The following is an 8587-nucleotide window of genomic DNA, read 5'->3' as shown; positions in this document are numbered from 1 at the left end:
TGCCTGGTTGGTTGATCCTAATTTTGCTGGATGGAGTGATGAAACAAAGAGATGAGCTCATGGTTTCTGGTCACAGCTTAATTGTTGCATAAAAGACCTTAACGTTTCCAATTGTGCCTTGAAAGGAAGCCTTATGTCCCTCAGGGAGAGAGCTGCAATTGCTGAATGCCAAACCTAAAGTATAATTATAAGAGTGTCCAGATTACTACACCAGCTGAATTCCTAATCTGGAATGGTGCCTGAAGTTAAAAGGGAAGCCTTATTTGGGAAGAATTGGACTCCTGGAACTGGGGATAAGGACATTGTTGTTGTTGATGATTGTCTTGGAGTCAAGCATGGCTCATAGCAAGCCCATGAATAAAAGGCCTGAAGCCCTTCCACAACCATGACCATTTATCCAAGTTCACAGAGGCATGCTGTTTAGGAAGTGGATGCCACTCCTGCTTCTATACCTGTCTTAAACTGGGAGCTCCATCAAACACTGTCCACCATGAGTAACCATCATGGCATTTGACACCTCAATGGCACAAGGGTCAGCATCACAGAAACCCCAGGTTATCTAAGTACAGCATATTGACAGAAGAGTGCTGTACTGCTTTTCCAAGTGTTCCTCCAAAATATAATAACCACCAACTTAAATACAAAGGTCCTCCCCAAGATCTTGTAACTCTAAACATGAGGCTTAAATAAAAAACAATAAATACAGCATATTTATTGTTTTCATGTACCTTTGAGCCATCTGTGTGTGTGTTCAGAAATTTCTTTTATCCCCACGATGGAGCGGAAGAAGGAAATGGGGCTAGAACTTGGGCTCCTGCCTGGGTGGTTGGCCTAGCCAAGGCCTCACTGGCCCAGGAGAGCTCCCAGGCATGAGGCCTGTCGAGGAGGAACAGCAGCCAGTGTTGGCAGGGTCACTTGGGCTGCCAATATGCCAGTTTCCGGCTCTTCAGGACTGACCACTTGTGTCACTTCATAGCATATACCAGGGGCAGCAGCAAGCCCATCATCATCCTCATCTTGAGCCCCAGGCGCTTGTGATGGTCACGTTCTGGCTCAGATGCCCAGTGCAGAAAGGTACACACATCCTTGGCTACTTGGGACATGGGGGATGGAGTGCTGTCATCAAACTCCAGCACCTCACTATAGATTAGGGGGAGGCCATGCCAATGGCCTGGCCAGGAAGTAAGGGTTGAAGTAGAGGCCTTCTCGCAGTGACACTCCAGTGGGTGGTTCACAGTAGCCTGTCACCAGAGAAAAAAAACGTAGTCCTAGTCGCCTTTGGGCTGTGGTGCTGGAGAAGAGTATTGAATGTACCATGGACTGTCAAGAAAGCAAACAGATTCATCCTGGAGAAGGTTAAACCAGGCTGCTCCTTGGAGTCAAGGATTCTGGGGCTTCGTCTGACATACTTTGGACATGTTGTAAGGAGGGACAGGTCCTTGGAGAAGAACATCATGCTTGGGAGAGTGGAGGGACGGTGCAAGAGGGGAAGACCCTCTATGAGGTGGATTGATTCAGTGACTGGGGTAATCGGGGTGGGTGTGTCAGAGGCAGTGCGATTGGCACAGAATAGAGCAGGGTTTAGAGCTGTTGTACATAGGGTCGCTATGAGTCACAAGCGACTCGACAGCACATAACAACAACAGTCGCCATGCCTGGCTTGCACAGTGTAACTGAGGTTAAGGGGCCAAAGCCCCCTTGTTGGCAGCTCGGGCAGCCTTGGGGTTGGGGTAGGGTTTGGGAAAGTAGCCTGACAGCTTCCCTGGCGCATGGCCTGGTCCTCGTTAGGGCCGTCCTGCACCTCCACCTCCTCAGCCAGCGCCTTGGCCTCATTCTCTGTGAAGTAAATGCCCACCAGGTGGGGGTAGGACAGGTAGTCCATGCTGTGGCAGGAGCAGAACACCTGCTTATACAACTGGAAACCTCTCTGGATGTTGGCGTGGTCCAGGGAGGAGAGGAGGCCACAGTGAGACAGGGGATGGCCTGAGGTGGGGGTGGAGTGGGGGTGTTTGTGTGCAGCTCCTGGTTGGTGGCCCTGACGGCAGAGTGCAGAGCCACAGCCAAGCTTGTGCCACCTGCCGCCAGCATGCCCAGTGCCAACACCAAACCCTTCCCTGCCCTGAGTCGGTCTCACTAATTGCCACACACCAACCCCCTGAGCCCCAAATACTGTGTCGTTCCGTCTCATCCAGGGTCTTCCTCTTTTGTGCTGTCCCTCCACCCTTCTGAGCAAGATGTCCTTCTCCAAGGACCAGTATCTCCTGGCCACATGCTCAAAGCAAATGAAGCAGAGCTTCTTTTATGTTCAAGACTCTTCTCCAGCACCACAACTCGAAGGCATCTGTTCTTCTTCTGTCATCCTTAGTCATTGTCCAGCTCTCTGAAGCATAGCAAGTAATTGAGAAGACCATGGCCAGGATTAGGTGCACTTTTGTCTCTAGACTGACATCATTGCTCTTCAGTACTCTGAAGGGGTCCGTGACAGCAGATTTTTCCCAACGGAATTCATCTTTTGATTTCCTGACTGCTGGTGTTTATTGTAGAGCTGAGCAAGCTATAGGCAGATAATCAGAAAACTGGAGAAACTTATTGGAGAAGGTGGACTCTATGAAGAAGAATGTGGCATCAGGATTGGAGGAAGACTCATCAATAGCTAGTTGGGCAGATGACACAACCTTGCTTGCTGAAAGTGAGGAGGAATTGAAGCACTTGCTGTAGAAAGTTAAACACAGGAGCCTTCAATAAGGATTGCATACCAATGGACTGACAAACAACCTCATGATAGATAGAGAAAAGATTGATGTTGTCAATTATTTCCTCTTACTTGAATCCACAATCAATATCCTTGGCACCAGCAGTCAGGAGATGAGGAGATGTATCGCACTGAGAAAGTCTGCAGTGAGAAGTTTCTTCAAACTATTGAGGAACAATGATTTCAGTTTGAGGACTAAGGTGTATCTGATTCAGGACATGGTCTTTCCAATTACTTGCTATGCATCTGAGACCTGGATAATGAATAAAAACGACAGAAGAAGAATTGATGCCTTTGAGCTGTGGTTTTGGAGAATAGTATTGAATACTTCATGGACTGTCAAAAGAACAAACAGATATGACTTGGAGAAAGTGCAACCAGAGTGCTCCTTGGAGCCAAAGCATGTTGCTAGGAAAGGTTATTCCTTGGAGAGGGACATCATGCTTGGAAAGGTGGAGGGTCATTGAAAGAGAGGAAGACCCTTAACCAGATGGACTGACCCCATGAATGCTCTGGGCTTGGTGACAGCAATGGGCTCTAGTCAGGAAGTATGAAGATGGCACAGGATAGGACAGGGTTCAGATCTGTTGTCCATGGTTCTCTATGGGTAGTACTCGGCAGAACCTAACAACACACACTAACATTTAAGGCAAATATTCAAGAATCCCTGTGGAATAGTCCTGACAGTGCTCCATATGGCACAACACTGAAAATTCTACCAATAGTCACGTAAATGAGTCATCTGGAAAGCAAATCCTCCAGCCCCAATTAAATCTTCAAACAACCTCATGAGAGACCTGGACACCAAGCCACCCATCTAGGATACTCCCAAATGTCTGCCCACAATGTGTGAGTTTTAAAAAAATAAATAAATTCTTAGTGTGATTTGAGTAAAAGATTATAAAATAAATTTACTTCATTCAACCATTCATACACATTTTGTTTTATGACATTCATTCTAATAGTCACAATATAACCCACACTTCCTACTTTTATCCTCCCTCATTGTCTTAATTCTTCTATCCCACTCTGGGCAAATCTGAATCTTTTGACCTTGGATGGTAGATTATTCTAAGGAGTGAGTGCCTCCCTGATGTTATCATTCATTTCTTGTTGGTTCTTAGGAACCAACCCTCCAGCTGGTTTTTAGAGGCTGTGAATTGTATGGGAGGAGAGTGCCCACTCTTCTCCTGCAGAGCAGCTGGTAGGTTCAAACTTCCTTCCTTTGGATTGGCAATGCAGCTTCTTACCACTACGTCACCCGAGCTCCCTGACATATTGTTCACTTACAGATCTATTTTACGATAGAAAGTTGAGCCACGGGGTTTAATTTTGTTCCAGATTTGAAGGGCTGTTAAGGATTATGGTGTTTTTTTTTAAATACAGAATGCTTCACTAATTTGCGCATCATCCTTGCACAAGGACCATCCATGATAAGCTTCTGTGCATCATTCCAATTTTAGCATATGTGCTGCCGAAATGAGTACTAAGTGTTATTATCTTGGGAGTTCCACCAGTGTCTCTCTTTTGTCTAAGAAGTCTGGCCATCTTTATGGGTGTTTGTGGGTGGTTTTTTTTTTTCCTTTTTGTTCCACAGTTTCCACTCACCTTATCTGGAACCTTCTATTTCAATCCCTTTTACAGGGATCAAGTTTTATATCCAGGCACCTTCTAATTTTTCTGGTCTCAGGATCATGGAGCTTGAGATTCAAATGGGTGGTGAAGCTCTGTATCACCTACTTTGCACATGTTACTAGGTGAGGTCAGTGCTCAGAAAAGAACATGACACTTACCTGGCAAGGGAGATACTATGATCACAAAGGTGATTTTCCCAGGGTGAGGCTTATCTAGTGCACTCTGGATGTGCTGACTCCGGCAGGCTCCCCAAATGTGAGAAAATCTACTACTGTATAACTTGTGGTAGTGGGGGACTGGGTTCGCACTGTTCCCAGTAAAAAAAAAATTTTTTTAAACAGGAAAGGACACCATGCTTGAAAAAGTGGAGGGTCAGCAAAAGAGAGGAAGACCTTCAACTAGAAGGATTGTCACAATGCCAGTGATAATGGCCTGAAATACAGCAGAGATGATGAAAATGGCACAGGGTAGGGAGCGGTTCAGATCCATTGTTCATAAGGTTGGAATTAGTGGTAGTTGACTCAGTGACACCTAAAACAACAATAACAGTCCTTTGAACTAATTATTTCTACATTTACGATTTTTAAACCACAAAGCTTTGGACTTAGGTAGCTCTGGTGGCTAGTGAGTAATGAGTCTCACTGTCAGCCCAAAGGCATGCAGTTTGCAGACCTCAACAGAAAGATGGCCATTTTCCTCCAATGAGATTTACAGACTTTGAAAACCTGGTGGAGGGTCAGCTATGAGCCAGTTCTGACTTCACAGCAATGATGTTAGACGCTGGCAGCTTTGCGTTAATTTGCTACATAGCAGTAGATAACTAATACAGATTTCTAGTAACGAGTCGGATGCTTTAACAAATGCCTAAAAAATATGGAACGTCTTTGACAGTGGGTAGAAGGTGAGAGGTTTTGAGGAGAGGGTCAGTGGGATGGGAGTCGGACCCTTATTAGGAGACCTGGAGGACCAGGGGATGAGAAGTGGAACCCACCAGCAGTTCTTCAGGAGAAAGATGGGCAGCCTCCTTCCAGTCATGATTCACAGCCTAGGAAAAGAGATGGAGGGTCACTATGAGTCAGAACCGACTTAATAAATGGCAGTGAATTTGAGTTTTTTATATTTAAGAATGAGGCATTAAAAGACTCAGTGGAATTTCTTCTGGACACAAACCTTATAGATGAAAGTCTCCTTAGCCTGATTGAGAAAGAGTTGGCCTATTCTTGCCAAGCTCCTTAATGTCCACATGTTAAAAATATTCTCTAGATGAACTTTGTAAGTAAACCAGTATAAAATAAGAATTTTCTTTTCAAGAAAAAAATATTCTCTGGGTTCTTTGGTTTGGCAAACAGAATTCCCTGCTGAGTGGTAAAGGCTAGCTGCAGACTTTCTGGGAGAAAAGACGAATGGGAGAAGGAAAAGGTAAGGTCTCAACCATTAGCCAGGCGTTGGATCTCCATTTGGGGTCCTATGCTTCTTTTATTGCCTCCTACTATTTCTGAATTTAGAATAATTCTCCAAGCCTCTGAGTGGAGATAGAAACGTTTTATAGACTTTCAGCCAGTTTTCCTGTCTTCAGTCTTCACCGTACTGTTTTGTACATGATTACCTTGTTTTGTCTCGTGGCAGACCTGCTAGTGGGTTTTCAGAGGCAGTAATCCCCCACCCATCCTTCTCCCGTGGAACAGTTGGTGGATTTGAACGACATGCCTTTGGGATTGCAGTATGATTTCTTACCATTAGGCCACCAAAGCTCGCTTTGTTAGTACATGATAATCTTGTTTTGTCAGGGATCCTGAGGGAGGGAGGGAAAGACTGCACCAAACCACCTAAATCTCACCCATACTCCCCCTTCAGAAAGCTCTTTAATTCCTATTTTCCTCAGCCTGGTGGATCAATTGGTATTCTTCTACCCAATAATGTCTTGAAACTCCTTATGGTGCTCTCCTCTCTCCTGTTTGTCTTAGATTGTTTTGTCAATAGCGGACTATGACTCATAGCAACCCTATTAACAGCACATCTGAACCTCGCCCTGTCCTGCACCATCCTCCCAATCTCTGTCATGCTCAAGCCCATTGTTGTGGTCACCTCATCAGCCCATCTCACTGAAGGTCTTTCTGTCTTTCCTGGATCCTCTGCCTTTCGCAGCAATTCTTGTACTCAAGCTGCTATGTTTAAGTGAGAGTAGTTTGTATGTTGTTAAACCACTGTATAGCAGCAAGACAACACACTTATAGACAGGATTCAGGTCATTAACTAGCTGCTTCAACCAATACACTGCCAATGTTGGCTACAAAAGAGTGGCAAAGGTACCTGCCAACCAGATAGCAGTCAAGAGACAAAGTCTTAGATAAGGGAGTCTTGGGATTTGTGAAAACTCTGAGGCAGGACAGTGACACCCTAGAAATATCCACAGGAATTTGGCAACTACAGGCTAGTTGGGACTATTCTTTTGTATTGACCTAGGCAGTCTGGTTTTTTAGCTTCTGGTCTAATTAGATATGTATCTCATTGGACATGTAAATGTCCCTTCTTTTATCATTTTCATTGTTAGGTGCTAGCCAGTTGAATATGACTCATACAGACCCAATGAACAACAGATCTGAACCCTGTCTTATCCTGTGCCATCCTCACAATCTCTTACATACTTGAGCCCAGTGTCACTGTCACTGTATCAATCCATCTGGTTAAGAGTCTTCCTCTCAAAAAAAAAAAGTCTTCCTCTCTTTGGCTGTCCCTCCACTTTTCCAAGCACGATGTCCATCTCTAAGGAATAGCCTCTTCTAACAACATGCCCAAAGTATGTGAGATGAGGCTTCATCACCTTTGCCTCCAAGGAGCAATCAGGCTGACCTTTCTCCAAGATATATCTGGTTTTTCTTTTGGCAGTCCAGGCAATACTCAGCATTTTTCTCCAATATTACAGTTCAAAAACATCAATTCTTCTTCTCTTGTTCTTATTCATTTTCCAGCTCTCAGCAGCATAGCAAATGATAAAAAAGACTATGTTCTAAATCAGGCACACCTTAGTCCTCAAACTTACATCATTGCTCCTCAAATATTTGGAGAGGCTCCTGACTGCAGACTTTCCAGTGAGATCTGTTTCTATTTCCTGATTTTCTGACTGCTGGATCCAAGGGTATTGACTGTGGATACAAGTTAGATGAAATCACTGAAATATCTATTATCCCTATCCAGTGATAAGAATTTTTGTTTTCTTGACAATGAGATGTAATCTATATTGAAAGTTATACTCTTTGATCTTTTGCAGTAAGCTCTTCAAGTCCTCCTGACTTTAAGCAAGCAAGGTTGTTTCATCAACATAATGAAGGTAATTGATGAGTCTTCCTCTAGTTCTGATGCCACATTCTTTTTCATAGAGTCTGGCTTCTCAAATAATTTGCTTAGCATATAGATTAAATACATATGGAGAAAGGATACAACCCTGATGCACACTTTTCTTCATTTTAAGCCATGTAGCCTCCAATATGGATTGAGGTTCAATGTCAAGAAGACAAAGATTCTCACCACTGGACCAATTGGCAACATCAGGATGGATGGTGAAGAGATTGAGATTGTACACAGCTTTGGCTTGCTTGGCTCCACAGTCAACAGTCTTGGCACCAGCAGCCAGGAAATTAAAAGGCGCATTGCCATGGGAAAGTCTGCTGTTATGGACCTCTCCAAAGTACTGAAGAGCAATGGTGTCTCTCTGGAGACTAAGGTGTGTCTGATACAGGCCATGGTCTTCGCAATCACCTGTTATGCATCAGAGAGTTGGACAATGACCAAGGAGGATAGAAGGAGAATTGATGCCTTTGAGCTGTGGTGCTGGAGAAGAGTATTGAGAATACCATGGACTGCTAGGAAAATGAACAGATTTGTCCTGGAAAGGGTTAAACCGGTTGGCTCCTTGGAGGCAAGGATTCTGAGGCTCTGTCTAACATACTTTGGACATGTTGTGAGGAGAGACCGGTCCTTGGAGAAGGACATCATGCTTGGGAGGGTGGAGGGACAGTGCAGGAGGGGAAGGCCCTCTATGAGGTGGATTGATTCAGTGACTGGGATAATTGGGATGGGAGTGTCAGAGACAGTGCGATTGGCACAGGACAGAGCAGAGTTTAGGGCTGTTGTACATAGGGTCGCTATGAGTCGCAAGCGACTCGATGGCACATAACAACATACAACAACAGTGTTCCCTTG

General features: G+C 44.6%; 1 pseudogene; it reads right to left on the bottom strand.

Moving 5' to 3' along the window:
* Positions 1-911: 911 nt before the first annotated feature.
* On the bottom strand, positions 912-5987 carry LOC102849911 (annotated as a pseudogene).
* Between the last annotated feature and the right edge of the window lie 2600 nt (positions 5988-8587).

Source organism: Elephantulus edwardii, unplaced genomic scaffold (assembly GCF_000299155.1).
Source record: "Elephantulus edwardii isolate Elephantulus edwardi_28Jun2011 unplaced genomic scaffold, EleEdw1.0 scaffold00094, whole genome shotgun sequence".
NCBI lineage: Eukaryota > Metazoa > Chordata > Mammalia > Macroscelidea > Macroscelididae > Elephantulus > Elephantulus edwardii.
The sequence above is the reverse complement of the archived record's forward strand: the minus strand, read 5'-3'. Positions and strand labels throughout refer to the sequence as shown.